General features: G+C 47.4%; 11 non-coding genes across 11 annotated transcripts; 4 read left to right on the top strand and 7 right to left on the bottom strand.

The window, feature by feature from the left end:
* Positions 1 to 294: 294 nt before the first annotated feature.
* Positions 295 to 368, top strand: trnan-guu (transfer RNA asparagine (anticodon GUU)). Its single transcript has one exon. It is a non-coding gene; the product is annotated as a tRNA-Asn (tRNA).
* A 1,533-nt stretch (positions 369 to 1,901) lies between these two features.
* On the top strand, positions 1,902 to 1,983 carry trnas-uga (transfer RNA serine (anticodon UGA)). Its single transcript has one exon. It is a non-coding gene; the product is annotated as a tRNA-Ser (tRNA).
* Positions 1,984 to 3,542: 1,559 nt separating this feature from the next.
* Positions 3,543 to 3,615, bottom strand: trnar-ucg (transfer RNA arginine (anticodon UCG)). The gene has a single exon. It is a non-coding gene; the product is annotated as a tRNA-Arg (tRNA).
* Positions 3,616 to 6,296: 2,681 nt separating this feature from the next.
* Positions 6,297 to 6,370, top strand: trnan-auu (transfer RNA asparagine (anticodon AUU)). Its single transcript has one exon. It is a non-coding gene; the product is annotated as a tRNA-Asn (tRNA).
* Positions 6,371 to 7,907: 1,537 nt separating this feature from the next.
* On the top strand, positions 7,908 to 7,989 carry trnas-uga (transfer RNA serine (anticodon UGA)). Its single transcript has one exon. It is a non-coding gene; the product is annotated as a tRNA-Ser (tRNA).
* Positions 7,990 to 9,550: 1,561 nt separating this feature from the next.
* Positions 9,551 to 9,623, bottom strand: trnar-ucg (transfer RNA arginine (anticodon UCG)). The gene has a single exon. It is a non-coding gene; the product is annotated as a tRNA-Arg (tRNA).
* Positions 9,624 to 16,490: 6,867 nt separating this feature from the next.
* Positions 16,491 to 16,607, bottom strand: LOC138231478 (U5 spliceosomal RNA). The gene has a single exon (XR_011186729.1). It is a non-coding gene; the product is annotated as a U5 spliceosomal RNA (small nuclear RNA).
* A 391-nt stretch (positions 16,608 to 16,998) lies between these two features.
* Positions 16,999 to 17,115, bottom strand: LOC138231511 (U5 spliceosomal RNA). The gene has a single exon (XR_011186762.1). It is a non-coding gene; the product is annotated as a U5 spliceosomal RNA (small nuclear RNA).
* Positions 17,116 to 17,506: 391 nt separating this feature from the next.
* LOC138231508 (U5 spliceosomal RNA) lies at positions 17,507 to 17,622 on the bottom strand. The gene has a single exon (XR_011186759.1). It is a non-coding gene; the product is annotated as a U5 spliceosomal RNA (small nuclear RNA).
* A 393-nt stretch (positions 17,623 to 18,015) lies between these two features.
* Positions 18,016 to 18,130, bottom strand: LOC138231477 (U5 spliceosomal RNA). Its single transcript, XR_011186728.1, has one exon. It is a non-coding gene; the product is annotated as a U5 spliceosomal RNA (small nuclear RNA).
* A 394-nt stretch (positions 18,131 to 18,524) lies between these two features.
* On the bottom strand, positions 18,525 to 18,638 carry LOC138231493 (U5 spliceosomal RNA). Its single transcript, XR_011186744.1, has one exon. It is a non-coding gene; the product is annotated as a U5 spliceosomal RNA (small nuclear RNA).
* Between the last annotated feature and the right edge of the window lie 7,031 nt (positions 18,639 to 25,669).

Consider the following 25,669-nt stretch of genomic DNA (forward strand, 5'->3'; position numbering starts at 1 on the left):
AGTGCCTGCCTAGTAAGCAAGCGATCCTGGGTCTGAATACCAGCGGTGCCTCTCTCCGTGTCTTGTTGTGCCGAATGTCTCATTTCAGACAAACATGTACAGCTTGGTTCAGTTTAATGCAAGAATTCATTTCCTTTCTGGAATAACTTGTTTTTGAAGAAATCCATACAGCTTGTGAAAGATGAAATCCATTTCTTGGTTGTCAGTGGAAAAAGATTGCTGGCTGCAACAAGCGCAAGTGATTGTTTTCTTTGACCATAAACCTGCAAATGTAGGGTGCATAAGCGGCCGTCAGTCTCTGTGGCGCAATCGGTTAGCGCGTTCGGCTGTTAACAGAAAGGTTGGTGGTTCAAGCCCACCCAGGGACGCGTGTCTCAGTTTTTCCAATGTAAACATCATCACCGCTAAAGATGATGGCGCAGAAGGCTCCACAGTCGAAACGTTGTGCTTCTTTTCTTCTCTTTTCAGCATGGAGTAAACCTTTGCTTGATCCTTTGCAGCCTACGCATGCTGACACAGCTACCTTTCTCTTAACGCGCCTCAATCATTATTCACCAAAACCATCAGCAGAATGTGTCACCTTTGTGGTGATGTCACTCCTCTGCTTCACAAATGTCCTTAGTGACGGACCGTTTTTTTCTGCCATTTTTCCGGAGCGGTTATTGATTGCTCCATCATTTCCCTCATACTTTCCATCCCTAGATTGAAAAAAAAAACAGAAACAGGCTGACAGGACAACAATCAAATTGCAAAAACTCATCAAAGCACTCAATAGAGTATTTGAATCCACAAGTAGCTACGAGCAACTTTGTCCTGGCTTGCATGAAAGTCAGAAAATGTCAAAAAGAAAAAGATGGTGGCTTTTTCATATTTGTTCTTTCATTTTTAGTTCGTTGGCTCTTCTGTCCATTGTCCTCCTGCCTGGCTCTTGACTTGTGACTGTCTGAACGCACACATTAGACTTTCAGGCGGGGGATTTGTCCTGAGCCTCTGTGAAAGACCCACCCACCCCCATAAATAACTGCTCTAGAAACACATGAATGCAAAACTAAACCACAGCTTAAAGAGGAGCTCCAACTCAGTGCCATACTAATGTGAACAAAGTAATACTAAGACATGTTCTTATGGATTTGTCTTACCTTGAGATATGTAATTGGATTTCAGGATTAACTTCCTCATTCAATGTAGTGGTGATTCTTTGCCTGGTCAGTACCTGGGTGGGAGACCTCCAGCGAACAATTAAGCTTGCTGCTGGAAGTGGTGTTAAGAGACTCTTAGGATCTTCCAGAGGTCTCTGTCCAATAGCACTAGTTGCCTTAGAGCTGGCTCAAACATTGCTCAAGAGTCTACCTTTCACAGATGCGCAAAGATGAATGATGGGGGTGCACTCTTCAAGGAGCCTTCCAACTGTAGGGACCGATTAGAGACGATCCGTAGCATGTGTTCGTTTCCATATACGCCCCGTGTCTCAACGGTAGGACAGAGTCAAATACTGCCTCGACACGTAACAGCGTTATATTAAACCGCAGGACTTGAGGGCTGTTTTGTTTGAATGTTCAAGGCATTGGTAAGAGCGTAGGTCAAGGGCCATTGGTGCATCTCCTGTAACTGGAGCAAAAATGCTATTCAAAGTGCAGTGACTAAAATCGTCGTCCACATGTCTCCGTTGTTGATTGCTTTCTGTCTAAGAACGTTCTGTTTTCATGTCCGAACGGGGAGACTTTATCATTCCAACTTGAAGCCACCCTTAAGTCCTCTAAGGTGTGTGTGTGTGCTTGCACGTATGGCGTAAAAGGTTTCTTAAACGGAGAGCGAACTTGAAAAAAATTGCCTCCGCTGCCGCCGCCGCCTCGCACTCCCTGTTCGATTGTAACAAGAAGGCAGCGGCCGCGGCGCTCGCTGTAGTCGTGGCCGAGTGGTTAAGGTGACGGACTTGAAATCCGTTGGGGTCTCCCTGCGCAGGTTCAAATCCTGCCGACTACGGCGTCCTTTGCATTTGGTTGCGTGCGTGCGTGTAAAAGGACCAGCGCCGTTTCGTTTTCGCTGGGACCTTTAACACTCTAAATCGCCTGGACCCGCAGCCTGTGAAATCGATTCTTCAGCACCCACGAAGGACGCTTTGCCGCTGGACACAGATACCGATGCTTTTCTGCAACGAGCTTTCCAGCTGAATTTTCTCGGCAGCTCCGTACTGAACCTGTTCTCCATTGCAACATAGCGGAGGCTCGTCACGTCTATAGCAAGGCTGTGTAGGACCGCATACGCCACAGTGACTTGTACACAGACCACATGAAAGGCAAGCAAAATACACTTTTAAAATTCCAAAGACTCACAAGGTCAGAGGAACAGCGATGACCTGAACAGATCTGTTCCAGAAGTCTAGGTTGACCTTTTTAGAGCTGTAATTGCATTTTTGTTTAATAGAAGATCAAATCTACTCGCATGTACCAGCACCTTACAGTTTATTGATGTTAATTCTGTTTAAGTAATAAGATTGCTAACGATGTTGGACTTTAGCCGGTGTTTTTTAGAACAAATTGCTTACACTTCTGTAAGGAATACGCAGTACGTGCCTTTGTCAGTCATTGCTCACCATACCTGTAACTTTCTTATCTAACTCACTTCCTCAAATGGTGAAGGTCCACAAACATAAATGAAAAAAAAAACCCTTGTTGTAGATGAGGTGCACAAAAAAGCAGCCCCTGATAGTGTATAACACATTTGTACTATTGCAGAGACACATGTAACATATATATATACTGTATATATATATATGAAACAGAAATAGAAACAGAAACAGGAATCGCTTACTCACCTGGAGAATCTCTGTAGGAATATCTAGCATTTATCAATGGAAATAAAAGCTGCTTTAATACAGTGCATGTTCAAACTCAAACCCTCAGCTGCTGTTCTTGTTTGTTTTGGGACAAATTGCAACTGAGCATCGCATGAGCCGTTACGTACCCTTATCTGTTAGGGAATTTCAAGGGAGGAGTTAGGTCAGAATGGGTAGGCTGCAAAACAACAAGTAAAGATTTATTCCAAGATGAAACGTTGTGGCGGTTTTCTTATCTTTTCAGCATGGACTAAACTTTTACGTGTTCCTTATATGCTATATGTGTATCTATTAGCACCAATGTCGTTCTTAAAAACTAACATGAAATTGTCAGGGACATTCAGCTATATACAAAGACGAGACAGACAAAGTAATAATTCTGTATTAACGTGGCCTACATATTGACGCAATGATCGAACTAACTGACATGTTCTGATTCAGATCCCCTGCAGTTCATGCCAATTAGAACAATAGCAATGCTGAGTCCTCCCCACCCTACCGAGCACAAATTCAGCTGCTCTCCAGTTCTGTTCTGCATGTTTTTTCATTGCAATTGAGCTCGGAGCTGGAGATGATCTCCATACAGTTCTGTGTTCACTAGCCCGCACTTGCGTGCTAATTTACGGGTTGTGGCAAATGCTTTTCTATAGTTCATATACATGACGGCAACCTGTTACCGAGGAACCTGAGAGGTTTAAAAGCCTCATGAGCCAGGCAGGACTCGAACCTACAATCTTCTGATCCGAAGTCAGACGCGTTATCATTTACGCCACTGGCCCATAGAACATGCACTTGCACTCCACCACAGAGAGCTCTACACTGCTACTAGTAGTACACCTCCCCATCTAAATTTTCACAGCAAGAAACTTGTGTTTCCTACTATTTTTATCAGGTTTAAAATATCATCTCCTTAAAACAGAAAAAGTGTTGATGTGTCGTGCTGAAATTCCGATTGATTTTGAATTCAAAGAAAAAAGGTTTTCTTCCAAAACACCATGAAATTGTCACATCTTGCAGACAATAGGTGTATTCCATGTTGAAAAGAGAGGAAAGAAAACCATGGAGCCTTTAACAGGTGTGAGGCTTCTTCAGGTGTGAGAAGACCTCACAGTCGAAACGCTGTGGTTCCGTTCTTCTCTTTTCAGTGTAGTGATTCATAGCCGTTCAGGGACGCCAAATATGTAAGAAAACCGGTTCAGGGACGCCAAATATGTAATCATAGTGGCTCTCTGAAGGCACCAGTTCTGTAGGGTTTGGGCATTTACTGAGACAATTATTAATTGTAGCAGTAAATCACAAAGTTGATTCTTTTGATGGCTTTAGAGTCCAACCATGCGACATAACTCAAACAACGCACACACACAGGTACTAATACACGAGGATACATTTATTAATACATAGAATATGCATATAAAACTAACAGATCTTATCGAGAGGGTTATCAGAATACAAAAGGTATATATTCAGTCAGTTACGAAGTGTTACACATATCAAGAGGACATACGTTCAGTATATCATTCATTAAGACCGTTTCGTAAATTAACTTAGTTATAACTTCTACATTAGATACTCAAACAAGTACATAACTCTTAGGAATTAAATTGATATCAACTGGTTGGGATAACAATTGAATTCTCGAGCTGTAATGCATTGAAGTTAAATACTCATCCAATCTTTGGGGATTCAGATCTCCTGCGGGCACAAAGAAACAGTTGCAGGCTGTTGCTGTCCAATCTGCGCTCTCTGGCTCGGTGCCAGGCTGTGCTGTGCGGCTTGCGACGGTGCGCTGCTGATGCTCACTGACCGGCTAGTTAGTGTTGGCTTTAACTAGCAAAGTTTGTGCACAGGAGAAAAGATGACTGTGGGTCCCAGCAAGTCAGGAAGAGGACCGGTTCGTTCCTAATGAAGAGCTAGTTCTGAATAGTGATTCAGCTTTCCACAGTTCCGACCTGTTCACGAGGCCTGCTGCTGGTTACTCTCTGGCAACCTCCACTCTAGACTCTTAGAACAAAGGAAAGTTCTGGCACTCAGACACACTGGCCGTTCCGTGGTTGTCCGGGCTGAGTCTCAGGATGGTCAGGAGGCGCGCTGCGAGGATGTCCTGCCCTTGGGAGCCTTCTGCTCCTGGGCCGTCCTGCCCTGGAATTCTCCTTTGAATTCCCTTTAGAACAGTCCACAGAATCCTCTCCAGAATCCCTTCTGAATCTTGTTGAATCTCACTGAATCTCTCAGGCTCTCTGTGTTGCCTGTTTTTACCTGGAGGAACTTCAGCTCATTGATTGGCTGAAAGTTCCATGGGCATCAGAGTCCCACGTGGGTTACTCGGCCCTACCAGTCCCTGATTGGTTGATCAAGGTGAGATATGAGTCACTTACTCCTGACACTTAGTAATGCAGTCCAGATGTCCAACTGGCACTCCCTAGACAGATAGGCGCCAATGGATGACCATTGATCATGATAGCCAGGCTTAGCTAAGTGCATCCCCCTTTGGGAGCTGTCCTAGGACCTTAAATCACCCTGGGAATAGTCTCTCTGTGGCTGCACCACAGAGATGAACAGAGAAATGGGGCCTCATTTGGGAAGCTCGGAAACACTTAATTCTGCCTTATTAATAAGCCTCGCCGCTACATCAGCATGCAATAAACCTATTACTTGTTCCTTTGCAGCCGAGGCATGCTGACGTAGCTACCCAGCTGAACATCTTGCAGACTCTACAGTACTTCTCTCCTGTAGAAGTAAAGCAGGGCTTGCTGGGTGAGCTTTTGCTCCGGTAAATTAGGTCACGTGTCATGTTAAATCACTTCTTCTAAACACAACATTTGCTGGTGCTAGCTTTCCCCATGAAAAGAGACATTTCCCTTACAGTACATGACATATCGTTTTTATTCTATCAATAAGTATAGAAATTAAACAAAAGAAAAAATGGTGTCGCCAAAGAATGCACAGCTCTGTCGCCTTGGGGAGGTGTCAAGGGCATTGAGCTCCTTGGACATGAAAAGTGCCCGATAAATGCCATTTCTCATCATTTCTCTTGGCGTCAGTTCTGCTATTAAATGGGACGGAGGCAACGGGCTCAGAGAGCAGGTTAAGTGCACACCGAACGCAGATGTGTCCAAGTGTCTGTAAAAGCGCGGTGCTCCGCTGGCGCTGTTCCCTAGTGGCTTAAAGTGCCCGCCTAGTCAGCAGGCGATCCTGGGTCTGAATACCAGCGGTGCCTCTCTCCGTGTCTTGTTGTGCCGAATGTCTCATTTCAGACAAACATGTACAGCTTGGTTCAGTTTAATGCAAGAATTCATTTCCTTTCTGGAATAACTTGTTTTTGAAGAAATCCATACAGCTTGTGAAAGATGAAATCCATTTCTTGGTTGTCAGTGGAAAAAGATTGCCGGCTGCAAGAAGCGCAAGTGATTGTTTTCTTTGACCATAAACCTGCAAATGTAGGGAGTACAAGCGGCCGTCAGTCTCTGTGGCGCAATCGGTTAGCGCGTTAGGCTATTAACCGAAAGGTTGGGGGTTCAAGCCCACCCAGGGACGCATGTCTCCGTTTTTCCAATGTAAACATCATCACCGCTAAAGAAGATGGCGCAGAAGGCTCCACAGTCGAAACGTTGTGCTTCTTTTCTTCTCTTTTCAGCATGGAGTAAACCTTTGCTTGATCCTTTGCAGCCTACGCATGCTGACACAGCTACCTTTCTCTTAACGCGCCTCAATCATTATTCACCAAAACCATCAGCAGAATGTGTCGCCTTTGTGGTGATGTCACTCCTCTGCTTCACAAATGTCCTTAGTGACGGACCATTTCTTTCTGCCATTTTTCCGGAGCGGTTATTGATTGCTCCATCATTTCCCTCATACTTTCCATCCCTAGATTGAAAAAAAAAAAACAGAAACAGGCTGACAGGACGACAATCAAATTGCAAAAACTCATCAAAGCACTCGATAGAGTATTTGAATCCACAAGTAGCTACGAGCAACTTTGTCCTGGCTTGCATGAAAGTCGGAAAATGTCAAAAAGAAAAAGATGGTGGCTTTTTCATATCTGTTCTTTTATTTTTAGTTCGTTGGCTCATCTGTCCATTGTCCTCCTGCCTGGCTCTTGACCTGTGACTGTCTGAACGCACACATTAGACTTTCAGGCGGGGGATTTGTCCTGAGCCTCTGTGAAAGACCCACCCACCCCCATAAATAACTGCTCTAGAAACACATGAATGCAAAACTAAACCACAGCTTAAAGAGGAGCTCCAACTCAGTGCCATACTAATGTAAACGAAGTAATACTAAGACATGTTCTTATGGATTTGTCTTACTTTGAGATATGTAATTGGATTTCAGGATTAACTTCCTCATTCAATGTACTGGTGATTCTTTGCCTGGTCAGTACCTGGGTGGGAGACCTCCAGCGAACAATTAAGCTTACTGCTGGAAGTGGTGTTAAGAGACTCTTAGGATCTTCCAGAGGTGTCTGTCCAATAGCACTAGTTGCCTTAGAGCTGGCTCAAACATTGCTCAAGAGTCTACCTTTCACAGATGCGCAAAGATGAATGATGGGGGTGCACGCTTCAAGGAGCCTTCCAACTGTAGGGACCGATTAGAGACGATCCGTACCATGTGTTCGTTTCCATATACGCCCCGTGTCTCAACGGTAGGACAGAGAAAAATACTGCCTCGACACGTAACAGCGTTATATTAAACCGCAGGACTTGAGGGCTGTTTTGTTTGAATGTTCAAGGCATTGGTAAGAGCGTAGGTCAAGGGCCATTGGTGCATCTCCTGTAACTGGAGCAAAAATGCTATTCAAAGTGCAGTGACTAAAATCGTCGTCCACATGTCTCCGTTGTTGATTGCTTTCTGTCTAAGAACGTTCTGTTTTCATGTCCGAACGGGGAGACTTTATCATTCCAACTTGAAGCCACCCTTAAGTCCTCTGAGGTGTGTGTGTGTGTGCTTGCACGTATGGCGTAAAAGGTTTCTTAAACGGAGAGCGAACTTGAAAAAAGTTGCCTCCGCTGCCGCCGCCGCCTCGCACTCCCTGTTCGATTGTAGCAAGAAGGCAGCGGCCGCAGCGCTCGCTGTAGTCGTGCCCGATTGGTTAAGGTGACGGACTTGAAATCCGTTGGGGTCTCCCCGCGCAGGTTCAAATCCTGCCGACTACGGCGTCCTTTGCATTTGGTTGCGTGCGTGCGTGTAAAAGGACCAGCGCCGTTTCGTTTTCGCTGGGACCTTTAACACTCTAAATCGCCTGGACCCGCAGCCTGTGAAATCGGTTCTTCAGCACCCACGAAGGACGCTTTGCCGCTGGACACAGATACCGATGCTTTTCTGCAACGAGCTTTCCAGCTGAATTTTCTCGGCAGCTCCGTACTGAACCTGTTCTCCATTGCAACATAGCGGAGGCTCATCACGTCTATAGCAAGGCTGTGTAGGACCGCATACGCCACAGTGACTTGTACACAGACCACATGAAAGGCAAGCGAAATACACTTTTAAAATTCCAAAGACTCACAAGGTCAGAGGAACAGCGATGACCTGAACAGATCTGTTACAGAAGTCTAGGTTGACCTTTTTAGAGCTGTAATTGCATTTTTGTTTAATAGAAGATCAAATCTACTCGCATGTACCAGCACCTTACAGTTTATTGATGTTAATTCTGTTTAAGTAATAAGATTGCTAACGATGTTGGACTTAAGCCGGTGTTTTTTAGAACAAATTGCTTACACTTCTGTAAGGAATACGCAGTACGTGCCTTTGTCAGTCATTGCTCACCATACCTGTAACTTTCTTATCTAACTCACTTCCTCAAATGGTGAAGGTCCACAAACATAAATGAAAAAAAAAACCCTTGTTGTAGATGAGGTGCACAAAAAAGCAGCCCCTGATAGTGTATAACACATTTGTACTATTGCAGAGACACATGTAACATGTATATATATATACTGTATATATATATGAAACAGAAATAGAAACAGAAACAGGAATCGCTTACTCACCTGGAGAATCTCTGTAGGAATATCTAGCATTTATCAATGGAAATAAAAGCTGCTTTAATACAGTGCATGTTCAAACTCAAACCCTCAGCTGCTGTTCTTGTTTGTTTTGGGACAAATTGCAACTGAGCATCGCATGAGCCGTTACGTACCCTTATCTGTTAGGGAATTTCAAGGGAGGAGTTAGGTCAGAATGGGTAGGCTGCAAAACAACAAGTAAAGATTTATTCCAAGATGAAACGTTGTGGCGGTTTTCTTATCTTTTCAGCATGGACTCAACTTTTACGTGTTCCTTATATGCTATATATGTATATATTAGCACCAATGTCGTTCTTAAAAACTAACATGAAATTGTCAGGGACATTCAGCTATATACAAAGACGAGACAGACAAAGTAATAATTCTGTATTAACGTGGCCTACATATTGACGCAATGATCGAACTAACTGACATGTTCTGATTCAGATCCCCTGCAGTTCATGCCAATTAGAACAATAGGAATGCTGAGTCCTCCCCACCCTACTGAGCACAAATTCAGCTGCTCTCCAGTTCTGTTCTGCATGTTTTTTCATTGCAATTGAGCTCGGAACTGGAGATGATCTCCATACAGTTCTGTGTTCACTAGCCCACACTTGCGTGCTAATTTACGGGTTGTGGCAAATGCTTTTCTATAGTTCATATACATGACGGCAACCTGTTACCGAGGAACCTGAGAGGTTTAAAAGCCTCGCAAGCCAGGTAGGACTCGAACCTACAATCTTCTGATCCGAAGTCAGACGCGTTATCCATTACGCCACTGGCCCATAGAACATGCTCTTGAACTCCACCACAGAGAGCTCTACACTGCTACTAGTAGTACACTTCCCCATCTAAAGCTGATTGCAGCTGTCAATCATTTCGCAGCCACACCCCCTCTTCATCTTCTCTCTGCCTTAAGCGTCTCCGCCACTCTCTCTTGACATTTTATGTCAGCATGTCAGAAGTCCGAGTGACGTTTTTAATGGCTGAGTGAGGGCACGATGCTGAAGCAGAGAGGCCACTTCAGCCAGAGAGACTTGTGCTAGGTGAGATCTGAAAAACGGACTCGCAACAGAAACAGACCAAAAAAGTATCGGTGAGATCAAAAGGCAAATGCAACATCCAGCAGAGGGTGTCTAAAGATTAGGGAACGGGCGACTGAAATCCATATGAGGCAAACTTTCCGGCTGTGTACTGCAGCTGGCCTCGTTGGCGTAGTTGGTAGCGCGTCAGTGTCATCGTCTGAAGGTCCTGAGTTTGATCCTCACACGGGGCAGGGCTGCTTCCTCTCTTGCTCTTTTCAAACACTTGCGGCAACTGTTCGCTCATAACCACGTCTGGAATGCGTGACCTTTACACGGGGGAGAAGCAACGCCGCATCCCTTTTCTAAAGAACATTCACATTCAGAAATAAGTCAAGAAATTTGCCATTACTTTAGCTCGCGCTGCTGTCAGCCTGCCCATGTTGCCAAAGAAAGATTCACTCGGCGTCAACATGACAGAACAGCGATCACTTGAAAACACTGTTCCACACTCCGTAAGCAAGAACTTCAGTGTTTGCAGTCACCCGATATGCCGATAGTCAAAGGAGCACAAAACACGAAGCGTCAAAGACAAGATGAGTTGATGGAAAGAGCGTTGAATTGATGAGCACAAAAGTTCAGCTCGTACAATAGGCAACGAAGGTCCCGGCGTCATCATCGCACTTGAAAGGACTGCCTTGCAGACTAAGGGCAGTGGGAGGTTGCTGTTTTGAGATGGAGGCATTGGGATGGTGGGCCGAGATCTATTCTTCTTAAGGAATTCTTCATCGTGAAAGATCGGTCCACAGGTCATCCAAAGAACTTACAAATTTTTGGGACTCAAGGAATCACGTGCTTCCGGAAGGGAGTGAAGTGCTCAAACACATGACATGCCCCCTTGATCTCACATGCACAATTCTGCTGCAACATGCACAGCTACCGTCCACACCAGGCAGTGGGGCTTCAGCAGAATTTGCAACGCCACCTGCAATTACATATCCAGCTGCACACATATACATGGCCCCTCTGTCCTTTTCAGGATCTCAAAAAAAAGCATAGCGTGGTTTTCCTGCAACCTGATTGACCGCATCTCCCTCAGAATGTGCCCCGTTGCATTCATTGCTGAAGCAGGACGGAGGCTAACGGGCATGCCAGAACAGTTAGGCTCAGCGATCTCTCCAAAATATTGTGGTTGTAGTGGAAGAAATATGGTTTAAATTGTACCTTGGTATTTCAAACTCTCTCTAGAATGTTATCCATTTCTATTTTATTTTGACAGGAACTGGCTAATGACACTGGATGAAAAGAGAAGAAAGAAAACACAACGTTTCGGCCGTGGAGCCTTCTTCAGGTGTGAGGGCTCCACGGCTGAAATGTTGTGTTTTCTTTCTTCTCTTTTAAGCATGGAATAGACCTATTACTTGTTCCTTTGCAGCCTACGCATGCTGACACAGCTCCCCACCTGAACTGCTAATGATGCCTGGTAGTTTGTGGTACTTGGGTATTGTCTTATGTTTGCTCAAACTGCATATGTGTGATTGCATATTTTTGGGAATTTTCATATGTCAATATTTAATTCACTGACATTCCTGTATGCTTGGAAGAAAGGTAGATTGGATTTGGCACAGGACGCCTGCCCATATTTGTTGATCATTGTTGGGCTGGAAAAACAATGATAAAAAGTGTATGAAAAAAGCTCTCTCCAATATTTCCCTTCTCTTCGCCATGGTTACACTGCCCGTTCTTTCCGTCTTTTGTCCTTCTACAAAGATTCCAGGGCTCTTTTTCCACCATAATATCAGAATTTGTTTTTTTCTCTTTTAAAGGCTGTAGGTGGGGTGTGATGGACTGTACCACTATCATAGAAGATTTTTTCAGGACACATCGCAGTTCCATAGTAGAATTTATCAATAGTAGAATTCCATAGGACATTATTTACCAACGTATTACCCAGTGTGAGACTCTGCCAGTAAACCTCAGAGCATTGAGTTCTCCACTGATAAAGATGGCTGTCTGAAGTCATGAAATCCACTGCTGGGATGCCTGAGAGACAGTAATTGAATCTTGGCTGGAATTAGGCTTTCTATTAGTGTTGATCTTTGGGAATTATGTGGTAAAAAGGGAAAACTCCTTTACTTTAGTCACTTTGAATGTTCAAATGTACAGAACCTGCAAAACTAAGCAATGAAAAAAATCCATCACCACTCTCATGATAGCATAACTCATAGTCTCTGCTGTTGTGTAACAATACACACTTTCAATTTTCTTATCGCCTGTCTCCAGAGAGAATGTTGTTAGTGCTGATGACCTTGAATTAGACCTTGTTGACTCTGTAAAACAATCTTCCTCTGCTTAGATTTTCACTCAGATTGATTTTGTTCTCAGATTATTCCTGGCAGGACTGAGTTTCTAGGAAATGAAAAGTGAAAGAAAAAGTACAGAAGATCAGCCCTTGAATATACAACATTGTGCAGTGAGATTGTTAAATGTATTAGCTGCTATCCTGTGCTAGAGCCTGTCGTGGTAAGCAGTGGATGACAGGATCTAGCACAGATACTAATGAAACACTGTTAATGAAAGATAAAACACTTGAGTCTTATTTTAGTTTTCCATTTCCCTTTCATTTGTGATGTACTGTACAACAGGCCACAGAACATGCACAAAAACAGATATGCACACATTCACACCAGGCAATGACAGTCTGCCCAGTCAGAATCTGAGCTGAGGTATCAGAATTCTGAATTCCCTGAATTCTGTCATGGATCATCCACAATAAGGGCAATGTTTGAACACGAGGATCCCCAGGAGAGAGCCTAGTAACATAAATCTTGGAGCAAAAGCAGATGATTAACTTCATAGTTTGTGTGGTTGAGCCAAAGTTGAGCATGAGGATATGTGAGTCACCATTCTTAGAAATGGATCCAACTTCAGACAGGCGTCAAAAGTAAGAGTATACAGTGCTGGGGCAATGACACTTCAATGATCAGAAGGATAACAAGAGTTTTAATGCATTGAAATTGATTTTCTGGTGATGCACACTGTCATGGAACTATTAATTTTTTAAGGATCACTTACTGACGTCAGACAGCTGCCAATTCTCCAGACTGGAAGGATGAACAGTTTATCCCCCTAGGTACCATATTTCCATATTTCGAAGCATTGGAATAATACATGTCATACAGCAACATAAAAACAGGAAGACAAGTATCACAGCCCCTATAATCGGTGTTAGTAACTTAAAAGAAAAACATTCCCCCTGGCCCAAACAGTGATTCTAACCAGGAGAGAAAAGCCGGTGTATCTTTTATGCCTCTCTCTTTATTCACCTTGTCTTTTAGTTCTTTCAAATGCTGAATAGCGAGCGTAAGATTTCCGTAATCATAGTCATTAGCTGGAATATATGTACAACAGGAGTCTCCTACTAAAGCATAGACTCCTCCAGATGCTGCATTTTGAAGGTCCAGCACGAACCTGTTCTGAAGTGCCATTAATCTAACTCCCCTTAATTCTTGTTTGATAGCGTCTAAGCCTTCTAACGTGATATTAATAAAAGAGTACATTTCATAAAAAGTCGCATGGGTGAGGCTGTAGAATGAGGCATTAAAGCACATATATAACAAGATGCATTAAATTTCTTTAACTTTACAGTATGATTTATAAATTTATACCACAAATTACTCATATCCCCCTCATTATCAGTTTCATTCAGCCAGTTTGTATACAAAGAGGCTTCGTGTTTAGATTCTTCCTCTTTTGGGGTGGTGACAGGCTTCTACATAAAAAGGAAAAGGGCTGTGCACATCAGTCCCAAGCAGGTTATCCCCATCTGTCCTTGTGGAGACATCACTCCTGCGCTTTGCTCAGTTCGTTTGTGACCTTTTTACAGTGGGAAGCATGAATCCAGGGCACCATTTCTGTGACCTTCACAGCAGTGGCAGTGGTCAGCAGCACCTGGTACAGCCCCCTCCACCTGAGTGAACACCATTTCTTTTTCCTGAAGTCTTTCACCAGAATCCAGTCTCCTTATTCACTCATTAGTTCTTACAGCACAGGTAAATCCCTGTGGGCTGGAGCCCAGCATAATCTTAGGCTTTTTTGGTCAACATTGGTCAACAGATTGGTCAACAACTGGGTAATAACTCTTAGAAAAATCTACACATTGTTCCCCTGCCTCAGCTGTGACGTTTTGCAGAACAATTCTAGCTGAAGTTGTAAAATTTCTCTTTGTTCCGTTCCTGCAAAACATCTTATTATGAACAAACAAACCACAATAATCATTTGCATCTAGGGGAATCACTCCCAAGGGTAACCCCCCTTAAAGCTATATTGTTCTACCCATCAGGTTCTGCCACTAGATAAGAGAACCTTTCCCATGAAATCATTTTTTGACCTTCATGATCCCTTCAGGGCGTACAATTAGCACAGAAGCAGCAGCTTTAGTCCACATGTTTTTCAAACAGGATATTAACGATATGATCATAACGAATAATACCAGACCCACAAATATGTATTGAACCAGAGACCCTCTCAATGTTCCTAGCACAGACTGTAGCCATGCACCAATGCCCCAATCATCTGGATTATAATTATGATATATATTTTTCTTCATCATAGTGCTTTGCTAAGTCCTAGCAACCTACAATACTACAATAGAGAATTAGCAAATTCAACAATCCATTCGTCCAGCTAAATTCGTCCCCCCAGGAAGTTTCATTGATTGGCCCGTGATGATATCAAACAGGCTGTTACACAGTTCTGTTTGATCCAGCCCGCATCCCATGGCGTTCCTTCAGTCTGATGTCTAGTCGATCTTTCAGAGATCTGTTCCTTCATTCCACTGTTCCAGCAGACTGAGGGTGATCTCAGTCCATCTCACTCCGAACAATGCAGCCACAGCCTGACACACCTTCCCTGTGAAGTGTGTTCCTTGATCATAATACAAGGGGCAGGGCAGTGCCCACCGAGGGCTTATCTCTGTTATCAAGTGTTTGGTAGACACAGAGGCAGTGGCAGCAACCCACCGGGAAAACAGATTATAAGAGCCCAGGTTTCCCTTTACAATTTTCAATTTCCCAGGTTTGAAAGGTTCCTCAGGAGCAGGCCTTTTGAGCTGTTGCACCCGCACCTGAACTGTAGTTGAGTTCCTTTGATAAACATTACATCCACATTAGATACCACATAAGTGGTTACTGCTTCAAACCCGGTTCTCACCCAGTTTTGGGTAACCAGCACACCATTTGACTCCCACCTGGGTGTCCAACAGAGTGCATTTGTCGGGCTATAAAGGGCATTAGGCTGTGAGGGCATGCAGGGCGTCTGGTGTGCTGTCAGCTCCACACCCCATCATCCTGCAGCCCCGTAATCTTTTCTAACCATGTCCATTTCTCTGCTTCACAGAGGTCTCAGACTACTGTTCTACAAGTATTGCTCACCTGACAGTTGCATCTGCAAAGTTGTTCCCTCGAGTTACTGGAAACATTTCTTTATTATGTGATTTACACATTACCACAGCTACTTCAGTCAGTAGCTGCAAAGCTTCTAATAGTTCAGAGATAAACCCAGCATTCTTAACTGGAGTCCCTGCCGTGTTGAGAAAATCCCTATTCCTCCACCACCATCCAAAATTGTGGCATGCACCAAATGTATATATAGAGTCTATATACATATGCAGCCATTCAAAACAAGCGGGGTATGCTGCGGTATAACACGGTGGGAGTGTCGCAGTATACCGCATCATACCGGACGCAAATTAGATTATGTTAATAGTATCCGGAATCACCTTGTAAAATCGCCAGGTGGAGCTAATAAAGGTTAACCTCTCCTGTACAGCATTTGAGCTGTCACCAGAAAACGTCAGTTTTGAATCCTGATCACTGCTGAGGGACAATCTTTATTCAATTAAGAATTTAAGGTGTATACTCTTTAGACTTTTAAATTTAAACAGTGTATTACAGCATGTTAATCATTAAACATTAAAAAGGCGGTATATTTTATAAAAGCAAGATTGTTCTGTTGGACAAAAGTACACAACCTACCACCTTTATCATAAATATTTTAAATATGCAGGAATATTTTATGCATCAAAGTCTTTACTGAAGATATTACTAAGAGTATTAATAATGAATGACCTTGGACAAGCTGTAAGCTCAAAGTATTACCCTGGTCCACATTCTTTGTAACCGTCTTTGTAAACGAAAAGAGTTTATTTTTTCATTGACAAAAAGTAACACCACAGCATTTAGTTGATCCGATCACGCAAGCCCAGGCCGCCTTCAAGGCCTCTGCCCTGCCGGTCGTGGTTGGCAATGCACCTGGCCTTACAAACGAGCCAGTGGGGCCCGTTCAGTTCCGGGCTCATCGCCTGCGGCTTACGGCTTGCGAGCGTGCCCAATCCGTGCGATAACTCGGAAAACACCCGGCCACACTGTGCCGGAAACGACGCACTCTGGGAAGCCGCTATGCAAAGCGAGGTCCCAAGATCCCCTGCGGCCGGACACTTCCCACCCACCAAAGAAAAGAGCGCCAATCAGACGGCCGGAGACCGAGGACTCGCGGAGCAGACTGCCACAATCGCCATAACAAGACCGATTGCGAGCGTTTTTGTTTTCTCTCTTTGACCAGCCCAACCGTACCCCACCCGAAGGCAAGGAAGCGCAAAAATTGCATGGAACTCATTCATGCTTCTCTCCACGGAAATCTTTAGTAAAAGGCGAAAGATTTGTACGAGATGAAGAGAAACCAGAGTGCGTGGCTGCACAGCTGCAGGAGCCCAGGCCGCCTTCAAAGCCTCTGCGCTGCCGGTCGTGGTTGGCAATGCACCTGGCCTTACAAACGAGCCAGTGGGGCCCGTTCAGCTCCGGGCTCATCGCCTGCGGCTCATGGCTTGCGAGTGTGCCCAATCCGTGCGATAACTCGGAAAACACCCGGCCACACTGTGCCGGAAACGACGCACTCTGGGAAGCCGCTATGCAAAGCGAGGTCCCAAGATCCCCTGCGGCCGGACACTTCCCACCCACCAAAGAAAAGAGCGCCAATCAGACGGCCGGAGACCGAGGACTCGCGGAGCAGACTGCCACAATCGCCATAACAAGACCGATTGCGAGCGTTTTTGTTTTCTCTCTTTGACCAGCCAGGCTGCGCCCCACCCGAAGGCAGGGAAGCACAAAAATTGCATGGAACTCATTCATGCTCTTCTCCACGGAAATCTTCAGTAAAAGGCGAAAGATTTGTACGAGATGAAGATAAACCAGAGTGCGTGGTTGCACAGCTGCAGGAGCCCAGGCCGCCTTCAAGGCCTCTGCCCTGCCGGTCGTGGTTGGCAATACACCTGGCCTTATAAACGAGCCAGTGGGGCCCGTTCAGCTCCGGGCTCATCGCCTGCGGCTCACGGCTTGCGAGCGTGCCCAATCCGTGCGATAACTCGGAAAACACCCGGCCACACTGTGCCGGAAACAACGCACTCTGGGAAGCCGCTATGCAGGCAAGGTCCCAAGATCCCCTGCGGCCGGACACTTCCCGCCCCCCAAAGAAAAGAACGCCAATCAGACGGCCGGAGACCGAGAACACGCTGACCAGACGGCCACAATCACCATTACAAGAGCGATTGCGAACGTGCTTGTTTTCTCTCTTTGACCAACCCAGCTGCGACCCACCCGAAGACAGAGAAGCACAAAAATTGCATGGAACTCATTCATGCGCCTCTCCACGGAAATCTTTAGTAAAAGGCGAAAGATTCGTACGAGATGAAGAGAAACCAGAGTGCGTGGCTGCACAGCTGCAGGAGCCCAGGCCGCCTTCAAAGCCTCTGCGCTACCGGTCATGGTTGGCAATGCACCTGGCCTTACAAACTAGCCAGTGGGGCCCGTTCAGCTCCGGGCTCATCGCCTGCGGCTCTCAGCTTGCGGCCGTGCCCAATCCGTGCGATAAGTCGGAAAACACCCAGCCACACTGTGCCGGAAACGACGCACTCTGGGAAGCCGCTATGCAAAGCGAGGTCCCAAGATCCCCTGCGGCCGGACACTTCCCGCCCCCCAAAGAAAAGAGCGCCAATCAGACTGCCGGAGACCGAGGACTCGCGGAGCAGACGGCCACAATCACCATTACAAGAGCGATTGCGAACGTGCTTGTTTTCTCTCTTTGACCAGCCCAGCTGCCCGCCACCCGAAAGCAGGAAAGCACAAAAATTGCAGGAAACTCATTCATGCTCCTCTCCACGGAAATCTTTAGTAAAAGGCAAAAGATTTGTACGAGATGAAGAGAAACCAGAATGCGTGGCTGCACAGCTGCAGGAGCCCAGGCCGCCTTCAAGGCCTCTGCTCTGCCGGTCGTGGTTGGCAATGCACCTGGCCTTACAAACGAGCCAGTGGGGCCCGTTCAGCTCCGGGCTCATTGCCTGCGGCTTACGGCTTGCGAGCGTGCCCAATCCGTGCGATAACTCGGAAAACACCCGGCCACACTGTGCCGGAAATGACGCACTCTGGGAAGCCGCTATGCAAAGCGAGGTCCCAAGATCCCCTGCGGCCGGACACTTCCCGCCCCCCAAAGAAAAGAACGCCAATCAGACGGCCGGAGACCGAGAACTCGCGGAGCAGACGGCCACAATCACCATTACAAGAGCGATTGCGAACGTGCTTGTTTTCTCTCTTTGACCAACCCAGCTGCGACCCACCCGAAGGCAGGGAAGCACAAAAATTGCATGGAACTCATTCATGCTCCTCTCCACGGAAATCTTTAGTAAAAGGCGAAAGATTTGTACGAGATGAAAAGAAACCAGAGTGCATGGCTGATTAAGGCCATTTAAGGCCTTAATCTGGCAATTAAGGCCCACACCGATCCTGAGCCTCAGAACTCCGGGCGCAATTAAGGCCCAAACCAGTTCTGACCTTCAGAACTCCGGGCGCAATTAAGGCCCACACCAGTCCTGAACTTCACGGTAAGGGTCCAAAACCCGTTCAAAAACTCCACGCGCAATTAAGGCATAAACCAGCTTCGAACGCCTGTACACAATACCGCGGAACCCCTGCCAGACCAAATTCTGGGCTTACAGCAAACAACCCATTACATACACCGGTGTCTTCCCCGGGCCAGAGGAATTCAGAAACTCACGTTTACTCCGTCATCTCGGGCGATTTTCGCAGGGAGCAGAGATTTCCCAATCGGTCAGAGAGAGTCGGGACTTTTAAATAAAAGAGGAGTCCTTACCTCTTAGTTATGTGCGCGCTGACCATCTCTCCTGCCGATGGGAAGTTCTGCTCCTTCTGGAGCATCCGCCGACTACGCCAAATTTGTTGTAACAGAAGAAATAAGGTTCTTGATCCCGAGATGAAGTAAAACAGATGAGTTTATTGCATGCAAGGAACAATAAAGCCAAAGTCTTGTTTCCCGCAAGAAACAACAAAACCGAAGTATTGTTCCCCGTACTGTTACAAACTTTTGGGTTATATAGTGTTTTCTTCTCCGTTTCTGACGTCACTCGGTCTGATGGTAAAGAGGGGGGTTCATGGTATTTGGCCAGTTTACGATGTTCTGGACAAATGGTCAGTTTAACATTACACCCAGGGGGGTTCCTAGCTTGCATCTGCAATCCTTATCAGTTAACCCCCCTTTCCTGCCATAAACCCCAGTTTGTGACTTGAAAGTCTAAACCCCCTACAGAAAGGATTAAATTCAAACCCCCGTCTCCACATCTTTCTTCAGTATCTTAATAAAGTGAAGGAGCTGCCCCTTCGCCAAGGCGGAGTGGGGCAGAATGGACAACATAATGCAACTCCTGGAAACGAATGCGGTGCTCAGCTACCAGTACATTCTGCTGGGGCTGGCACCTACCGGACTGGACAGGGGGACGCAGTTCCTGATGTGGCTGCTGCTGTCCCTCACAAAGAAAGGCCTGTGGGACGCGAGAAACAATCTCATCCGGCACAACAACAAGTGGGGAGCGAGGGAGCTGGAAGAGAGGATCCTGGCGGACCTCAGGAGGAGGATGAAGCGCGACGTTGCTAAATGGGGTTTCCCCACGGCTCTTCAAAGGGGCACCCCCCTCTTTGATCGGGTTTGGACGTTTAACCCTATTCTGTGTTCTCCGGCGCCATTTGAGGTGGGCGATACAACCGGAGGTGGTTGCGATGCACCCACTTGTAGACCAGAGATTGCCTTCCCTTCTCAATCTGAATTCGATAAGCTACCGGTGATACCTTATCGACAATCTCGTGGGGTCCTGTCCAACTGGGTAAGAACTTCCGGGCCACCCCTGTGGGTTTGGCAAATTGGAAGTACAGGACCTTGTCTCCTACTTGGAGTTCCTGGTTAACTGCCTTTCGGTCATAGTATGCTTTCCTACCCTCTGCACTCCTTCCCAGATTGTTCTGGGCAAAAGCAAAGGTTGCCTGCAGATGTGCTCGCAGGTCTGACACATACTGATGGGCCGTAGCAGCCCCCGTCGTGCTCAGGTCCTCCACCCCATAAAGACAGTGTAGGGGAAGAGTCATCTTCCGACCTGTCATCATCTCAAAAGGTGGGACCCCCGTAGAGCAATGGGGCTTACCTCGGATGGCCATCAGAACCAGGGGCAGCTTAATGTCTCAGTCCCTACTGCTGTTGGAGACAAACTTTTTGAGCATACTAACCACCGTTCGGTTTGCCCTTTCTGCCTGGCCCGAGGATTGAGGGTGGTAGGAGATATGCAACTGGGTCTTGACCCCAAGCATATTCCACAGGGTTGCCATTACTGTAGCTGTGAAATGGGTTCCCCGATCCGAGACCACGGTCAGGGGGAATCCCCATCGACTGAACACATGGTTCACCAACAGCACTGCAGTTGTCTCTGCCGTGTCGTTGGGTGCTGGGAGGCACTCAATCCATTTTGTGAATGCACACGTAACAGTGAGGAAATATTTGTTCCCTCTGGATGACCTCACCAGCGGCCCCACCCAATCCATTTGAAGATTGGACCAGGTGAATGTCATGCCCTTTTTCTGGAGTGGTGCACGGTGCAAGGGCCGTGATGGTTGGAACTGGCTACACGTCAGACACCCCTTTACATACGCGGCGATGTCTTGGCCCATGTGAGGCCAGAATGCCACCTGCTGGATAGTGTCGTATGTAGCCTTGATTCCCCGGTGACCCCCACAGGGTTCGTCATGAGCGTGTTGGATCATGACCCCCCGATGACAGTGGGGAACTACCCACTTTGGGACACCTTGTGCAACTGGTACACAAACCAACAACCCCTTTATAATTTTTAGGTTGTCTTTCACCTCTGCCAGCTCCTTCAGCTCCAGAGACTGGCTCAGCACCTGCTCCGAAAGAGGTTGACGCACTGGGTCAGCGATATGCTGATACATTTGCCCAATTGCTGGGTCCTGTTTCTGCATTTCCGCAAGATCGGTGTTAAAACCCTGTGACCCAAGCACTACAGATTGAGGGTCAGCTCCGACATCCTGTCTAGCCCTGCTTCGGGTGACCGCCTTGACCTCAGCCACGAATTCTGGGGGTAGCCATTCCTGCTGGAACTGCCAGGGTTCACCCTCTAAGGCGCCAGATTTGGCCAACCGGTCGGCCTCATCATTCCCGTCTTTGTCGGGTCCCTTCACCTGGGAGTGTCCCTTCACCTTCCTCCAGGAAACCATCATTCCAGCCTCGGTCGTGAGCTTGTCACTGGCCAGGAACAACTCTTTGTTCTTTACTTCCTTGCCCCGGGCATTTTTCATGCCGTTACCCTTCCAATACGGAACGTGAGACACGAAGCTATGTCGGGCGTAGTTCGAGTCACTACAGATGACAAACTGTTTAAGGCCATGTGTCAGGGCCTGCTGGAGGGTGATCAGCACCCCAGCTACTTCCGCATACTGACTAGTCTTTGGTCCTAGCTTATAGCGGGTCGGCCCACAGGGAGTATTGTCTTGCCAGACTACTCCTACCCCTGCTAGCACCTGCTGTTCGTGGCGAAAAGAGCAACCGTCAACATAGGCCATGGGTAAGCCCTGGCCCACGTTCTCATCGTAGTACCGATGATTGTTCGGTAGCTCAGCAGCGGGAATTGTTTCTGGAGCTTCCATGTCAGTGTCACAGCCGTGACACACTTGGCCCAAAGCCAGGCCCTGTCCCAGGTACATTTTCTTGCTCTGTGCATAACGTACCTCTATCTCATAGCCTTGTAGGGCCATCATTCATGCCACAATCCTGCTATTTGACACCCTGCCCGCTTTCAGTCTCTGGCTATGCAGGAATGTCACAGGTTGGTGGCAGGTTTCGATGATGATCTTTTGTCCCCCAACATAACTACGGAAGTGTTCTACCGACCAGACCGTAGACAACAGGGCCTTCTCGCAGTCCAAGAACTTTTGCTCCACTGGGCTCAGGGCTCGACTGGCATATGCCACCACCCTTCGCTCTTGGTTATATTCCTGACTCAGAGCAGCCCCAAGGCAGTGCTCTGAGAACCCTGCTTCAAGGTAGAAGACCTTATTTTTGTCAGGGTAGGCCAAGCTCGGCGCACTACCGAGTCTGCGCTTCAGCTCCATCACAGCCTGTTCTGGGGAAGGCCCCCACTCAAAGGGCACGTCTTTCTGCAACAGCTTGTGGAGGGGCCTTGCTATTTCAGCGTAATCCTCAATGAACTGCTGGGAATAATTACATACTCCCAGAAAGCTGCGCAGTTCAGACAGGTTAGTGGGCGACTTCATATTCTGGATAGCTTGGACTCTGCTGGACTGTGGCTGTATGCCTTGGGCTCCAACCAACAGTCCCACGTACTCCACTTGGGTCCTACACCACTGTCCCTTAGCCAGGGACAGTTTGGCCCCTGCACAGGAGAGCTGGGTCAACACATGCCTGATCTCGGCCATGTGTTCTTCCCAGGTCTGACTCCTCATCAGAATATCGTCCACATAGACCAGGTTGCCCCTGGCGGCTGCATCACTCATGGCTTTGTGCAGAAATATGTTGAACTCCGCTGGGGAGTTGGAATACCCAAAGGGGCATCGATTCCAGGTGAACTGCCTGTTTCCAAAGGAAAAGGCCAGTTTGTACTGGTCTGTTGGTTCTACCTTAAGGGTCCAGAACCCATTGGCCACATCCACTGTGGTGAAATATTTCGCTGTTGTCACCTTGAATAACTCCTGATCTAGGTAGATCATTGGCCATCGTGACAAAGGAACCTGTTTATTCAGCTGCCGGTAGTCAATGGTCAGACGCCATTTACCATTGGGTTTCAGCACCGGCCACAGTGGGGAGTTATAAGTGGAGTTACACTCCCTTATGATCTGACGCTCTAGTAGAGCATCCAACGTCTGCTTTATGGACTCGTATGCCGTGAGGGGAATGCGATACTGCCTGACATAGGTTGGGCGGGCGCCAGGGGCCGTTGGAATGCGCACTGTGTTCAAATCCGTCACCCCGCAGTCATAGGCGTCCCGTGCAAACAATTCCCGGAAATCCTGGAAATTCTGACGCAGCTGCTGACGCTGGCTTTCCGTTTCCAGGGCATCTGCCTTGCCAACCTGTTCCTGTACCTGCTCTAGGAACCCCGCTTTTGACGGCATGGCGGTATCCCGGGTCGTACTCTCGGCTGAGTGGTCCATCGGAACACCTGCGTGTACTGTGTACACAACCATCTCATCCTTATCGCTAAGGTCCACCCTGCACACCTCCTGGTTGCAGAATCCCTCTATTGGCATAATTGCAATCATCCGCCGGGGGTAGGTGTAGTACACCTGCTCGGTTCCCCCCTCCCTGGCCAAGGGACCAGGGAGCTGCCCCAGTACTGGGATGGCTAGTTCGAAATCATAGAAACCATTGTCAATTACCAGTCCCATGTCAGTGCGAGCAGGGATTTTGACATCTTGTTTTGCTATGTTCTGCACCAACAGGCAGGTGGCTCGGCCATTCCGTTCCAGTCTGGGGGTACAACAGACTGCTAGGTTCAGTCTGATAAACTGAGCTGATGGTTGGAAGAAAACCATCTCAGCGTCCATTCTCTGTCCCTTCTTTAGGACAAGGCGTACTGGAAACCCTGCTGTTGACGCAGGAACGATCAGGTCCGATTCGTTTACTACCTGGCAGGCCTGAGGAATCGTCTGACCTGACCGAATGTTCTCGGGGTCACCGCTTAGAGAGTGGGCATCTGGGTCCACCCGTGTCCACAGCACACTGTTTACTGTGTCCAGCTGGGCGCCCAGTCGAACCAATAGGTACTTCCAATAGGAAGTAGTGAGCAAACTTCCTTTTTCCGATGGAGATGGAAGCTACACAGCTTCCTTTGCTCCAAATAGACCTATGAGATGGGGGTGCCCACCACAGAACCTGTGACTGCGTCACCAGGGTCACCTGACAGCTTCGCGACAGGTCCTCGAACAGACCTTCACTGATTATGGACTTCTCAGAGCTGAGGCTAAGAATTACATCATCAACCTGCACTTCTGCCACCTGGACCCCCTCCCACCACCATGGGGTGGTAGTCCTGGACCCCCTGAGGTACCAGGGTGCACAGAAAGGACTCCCATTCATTACCGGACAGGGAGATCCACTCTTCTTCAGGGATGAAAAGGGGGTGTGCTTTACCTGGCGGGTCAAGCAGCTGCTTGGAGCACTGCTCCTGTAGTTGGGAGACTGTGGGAGTGCTGGCCTGGGCAGGACTTCCCTGTAGTTTTGGAAAGCAAGAAGAGACATTTATTCTCGTCCAGAGGAACCAAGAGGAACCTCCAACTCAGCTATAGTGTTCAGTGGGCACTGTGTGATCACAGCATAACCACTGAATCCCCCTTTTTGCTGTGCAACAGGCTTATGGTTTTTGACCTGAGCCCACAATTTTCCACGCTGGCAGTCCACCAGAGGCTCCAGCCTGTCAAGCAGGTCTTGGCCAATGAGTAGTGGCTCTGTTTTAAACCTAGAGATGTAAACAGGATGCACCACGTTCATTGGCCCGAACCTAAGTGCCACCCACACTCGGTGTGTGATCCTGGCATGAGCCTGGGTATAGCTGGAAATATCTATCTTACACGGTTCTACCTTAAGTCTGATGCCTTTTCCTTTCGCTACTCGTTTGAGCTCGCTGAGTAGATCGGCTGACATCAAACTAATTTCAGCCCCAGTGTCAATCAGTGCTTCTCTATCTAAGACGTTTTCAAGAGAAACCTTGATATAAATACGCCTTGCTTTGCCTTTCTGGCTGAGATTCCCTAAGAATTGTTGGAAGTCTGCCTTTTTCTTTGACTTCAGGGGCGGGGTCAGCGCCCAACTCAGAGTCACAGCCTTCTTCCAGGCAGGAACCCTCCCACCCAATCAGATAGACTGAGGGAGGGGCTTGGGACGGATCCCCGCCTCCTCCAGTGAGAAGGGGCGTGGTCCCCCTAAGCTCATTCACACTTTCGGCATTCGGTGCGGAAGGTTTACCCTGTCCTGATCTCTCAGGCAGGGCTTGTTCAAGCCTGGCCAGGCGGGCTGCAGTTGACTCCCTTCGTCTAGTCTTATGATAGGCTCTGCCTGAGCCCTTGCCTTCCCCGTAGCGCTCACGGCGGCTCTGACGCTTAGTGCGGTCCTGCCTGCCTATTTTGCGCCGGGGCTTAGCGAGCTCAGGAAACTCAGCTGCCTCAAGCTGAGGCGAGTCGTCAACCCTGCTGGCTTTAGTGGCGAACACGGCCGTTTTAGCAGGTTTTTGCTCTGAGGAAGCAGAGACTTCAGCTCCCCAGGCTTTTTGAGCCAACCTTCTAATGTCAGACATTTTCATCGCTTTTGCATCAGTGTGCATCACAATCATTTTCCTGACTGAGGGATGCAGATTAGCAATGAATAAACCTTTGAAATTCACGTTCTCT

Source organism: Lepisosteus oculatus, unplaced genomic scaffold, assembly GCF_040954835.1.
Source record: "Lepisosteus oculatus isolate fLepOcu1 unplaced genomic scaffold, fLepOcu1.hap2 HAP2_SCAFFOLD_60, whole genome shotgun sequence".
Lineage (NCBI taxonomy): Eukaryota > Metazoa > Chordata > Actinopteri > Semionotiformes > Lepisosteidae > Lepisosteus > Lepisosteus oculatus.